Source organism: Callithrix jacchus, chromosome 4, assembly GCF_049354715.1.
Source record: "Callithrix jacchus isolate 240 chromosome 4, calJac240_pri, whole genome shotgun sequence".
NCBI lineage: Eukaryota > Metazoa > Chordata > Mammalia > Primates > Cebidae > Callithrix > Callithrix jacchus.
In genome coordinates, this window is record NC_133505.1 from 4,002,484 (window position 1) to 4,006,705 (window position 4,222).

Sequence of the window (4,222 nt, forward strand, 5' to 3'; positions counted from 1 at the left end):
ATGTTTCTTTAATTATTTAAGCCTTTTGCCTGGGATTTTCTCAATTACTCTTGAGTTTTCATAATACTCTCCCAACTTATCTCCAAGTGGCCAGGATTTTTATTCAGTGCTTCCTCCATGTGTATTTCACACACACACATAGCCTGGTTTTCTCCACCCTGTGTCCACTCCTCTGCATAGCTCAATTTTGATTCTTACGCTCTGATATGATCTTGTCTCTTTCTCTTTACGGCTCTACTCTGTAATTTTGTTGTTGTTCTGACATATAGTTGGACATGTAACTGGTACCTGGCACACCTCAGCAAGGAGGCAACCCACCTCTCAGATTAGTAAAGGAAGCACTCTCCAGGCGTTTCCTAGTGCAGGGGTCAGCATGCTGGCCTCATTCCTGAAAGGGCCTAGTTGTGAAAACAGCAGGAGCTTTTGCCTTCCAGAAATCTGTACCATCTCACAACTCAGAGAGTCTCAGCTACAAGGAAGAAGTGATAATGCCATCCCGCTTTTATAAACACACACACACACACACATTAAATCATTTATTCCTTTTTAATTATTTAATTATTATTATCTTTTTTATTTTAATCTGTGACACGTTAGCCAGGCAGGCCTAGACAGGTCCTCCTTTGCTGGGACGTGCCTTTTTCTGTCCCAGAATACCCTAAACTTGACATTTTGGCAGTGCAAGTTTTCCCTCTGTGCATTTCTCCTTGTTCCCTTTTCTCCTGCTTCCTGGCAGAGAACGCGTAGCCACTCTGCTCTTGCCCTGGGAAATCAATGAGATCTGCCCTTAGAGGAGCCCTGCTTTCAAGCTGTAGGCCCTGAAATCACTGTGTTCAATGCCACCTGCTAAGGACAAACAAAGCTTCTCCAGCAAGGGGAATTAGCTCAAGTGGTAGAGCGCTTGCTTAGCATGCAAGAGGTAGTGGGATCGATGCCCACATTCTCCAGACTTTATTATTTGGACCTCAGGTCTCCAAACCCGAGCCCGTGTCTAAGCACAGAATGCTGCTTTGGCTCAAGATGTAGGGACAGCAACAATACAGGCTGGTGACGGCTTTCTACTCACATTCAGTATAGCATAGATCTACCGTGTAGTTATATTCTGTTTCTTCAAGGAGCTGTGAAACCAAGGGACACAAACTATTGCTCTTTTCTCCCTATTTCTGCCTGCAGCTTGGTCCTAAATGAGAGACATTCGTGAAAAGTACAGGGAAGAGCCACCTGGGTAAGTATAGCCCAGGCTTTCTGGTCAGGGGACTGAAACCAGGATGTGTCAAGTAACTAGAATGTGCCTGGACAGATACTGTAGAAAGCAAATCCATAAAGTTGTTTGTGAACTTGTGGATCCCCCTGCCAGCTGTGGATAAGTGACTCTAATCCCAACAATTTACCTAAAAAGAGCCTGAGAACTGAACTGAGCAATGGCCCACTTTCCAGCCGTCACTGACCACTGGGTCACGCACACTCCGGAGACCTCTGAATAGCCCTGTAAAGGCTTTGTAAGTAGAGTTATCTTTGTAACAACAACACATGGAAGGCTGGCAGGTACTTGGAACTTGAATACAAGGCAATTGTGTGCCTGCAAAAACAAAAATAGCAATACTGTCCTTAAGAATTCAACAAGACACAGTGTCTCCTCACATAATTTGAAGAAGTCCAGGTTACAACCCCGAAATATTCACCATTAAGAAACTGTTGGGAGGCCAAGGCAGGCAGATTACGAGGTCAAAAGATAGAGACCATGGTGAAACCCTGTCTCTGTTAAAAAATACAAAAATTAGCTGGGCATGGTGGCACGTGCCTGTGGTCCCACCTACTCAGGAGGCTAAGGCAGGAGAATTGCTTGAACCCAGTAAGTGGAGATTGCAGTGAACTGAGATGGTGCCACTGCACTCCAGCCTGGTGCCTGGCAACATAGCAAGACAAAAAAGAAAGAAAGAAACAAACAAACAAACAGAGAAACAAACAACAGGGAGATTGTAATTTACTTGACAAAGAGAATCCTCAAATGGTACTGAAAGGATACAATGTCAAACTCATCTGACACATGTGTTAAAGCAATTGTTAAAACAATGCTCCTAGAATAACAGGATAACATTCCTAAAGTGAATGAAAAGGTGGAAAGTCTCAGCAAATACATGGAATATGTAAACACCAATTTTAAACTTACGAGTTAAAAAATGTATTATTCAAAGTATTAGGGCAAATAAAAAGCTTAATTGGATGATCTCAGTAACAGAATGCAGATGAGTAGAAAAAGAAGTCAATGAACTTGAAAACAGTCAAGAATATCTACATAATGTGAACTATAGAGAGAAAAGAGTATTTCTCTAAATAATCCAAGCCTCAGGGACAAACAAAAAATAACCTTAACATTCACATTATTGTAATCTGGAAAGAAGAGGACAAAGGGATCTTTGTGACAGAAAACTTTGAAGAATTAATGGCTGAAAATGTATCAAATTTGTCAAAAGATATAAACCAGATTGTTAAAGTTCAGCAAACCTCAAAGAGGATAAACCCAAAGAAACCCACAGCAAGTCATATCAGAATCAAACCTCTGAGCACTAAGAAAACACAAAGCAGTGTTGGAGGCAGCGGGAGGAACGAAAGCCGAACTACAGTATGAATGACTGTGGATTTCTCACCAGGAATCACGGGGCCAGAAAAGTATCATAACGTTCAGTGACTGCCAAAGGAAAAAGACCTATCAACCCAGAATTCCATGTGGAGGAAAGTCTCTTTCAGACATAAAGGCAAATAAATGCATTCTCACTGGAAGGTAAATGAATACGTTCTCATTCCTGGCAAGACTGCTGGAAAGGAATTAGCAAAGATTCAAGATAAGAAAAGTGATACTGGAAGGAAACTTAGAAAATCATCAGTGAAGGAACAAAAGCAGAAATAGAGAACATCTGGGTAGATGTACAGACTATTATTCTTCTCTTGAGTTCCTTAAAATATGTTTGATGATTGAAGGCAAGAAATGTAACTTTATCTGATGCAGTTGTCATTGTACGTACACATACTATACACATAACATCAAAGGGTAAAGGGCCTAACTCTTGATGAAGTTTCTATATTCAACTTGAATGGCAAAATATTGATTCCAAGTATACTGTGAAAAGTTACATAGGTATATGGTAATCCCTAGACCTCTTACTAATCAGAGTTAAATAAACCAAAACAAGACAGAAAGAGGAATGTAGGAAAATTAAAACAAAGGGAACAAAGGTTAATAAATTATTAAATAGATCTATCTAAAAATGTATCTATAATAACATTACATGTAAATGATTTAAACCCATTAATTAATAACGAGATCATCAGAATGTATTAAAAATAAATATGCTGAATATAAGAAAGGTGCCTGCATATATAAGGTATATATAAGAATAAAAGTCATATAGCAGATTGAAAGAAAACAGTGGGAAAAGATGCCTCACGCAAGCATTAACCAAAGAAAGCTGTGCTGTATATATCAAACTCAGACAGAGTGGACTTGAAAGCAGAGACACTTTCTAGGAATAATGAGGGCTGCTACATGATTACGATTGTCATTTTCCAGGGGAATACTCTCCCAAATGTAGATGAGGACACAGAGCTTCAAAACTCATATGAGAAATTGGATAAGCCAGGTAAAAACAGAAAAATCCAAATATAGTTGCAGGCATTAACACTCCTCTCTCAGTTATTGGTAGACCTGGTACACGACAAATCAAACATATTGGAGAATTGACAACACCAGCCACCAATGGATCTAATCAACTTCATAACACGAAATAAAAATTTAGGCAGAAAGCAAAGACAGAAATTAAAAGAAAGTAAAATCATGTTATAACCAGGAATGTAAGAGTGGTCCAGCATACAGAAGAGTGCTATTATTGAAAGAGTTGCTTAGTTATTTTGAAATATGTTTGAATGAGTTACTTAGCTGGAAATGACAGAAAGAAAGAGAAGGGTGAATCTGGAGGTGGATCTTTTCTTGTCCATATTTATCTTGTCTTTTTTTGCGGTCTAGGGTGTCTGTACTTCCTCTGAATTACACGATCCTACTACAGCATCTGGCACAAAGCGTCTCCCTAGTGAATGTGTACTGTGAGTGGAAAGTCACTGATAGATTCAAAAGAGTTGTGCAAGAATAATGTTCATTATCTGGCAAATCATTTAATGTTGTGTTTGAAGGACAATGAGTCAAAGTTGACCTGACAGGTAAGCCCAA

General features: G+C 39.5%; 1 non-coding gene across 1 annotated transcript; it reads left to right on the top strand.

Moving 5' to 3' along the window:
- Nucleotides 1–874: 874 nt before the first annotated feature.
- TRNAA-AGC (transfer RNA alanine (anticodon AGC)) lies at nt 875–947 on the top strand. The gene has a single exon. It is a non-coding gene; the product is annotated as a tRNA-Ala (tRNA).
- Nucleotides 948–4,222: the final 3,275 nt, after the last annotated feature.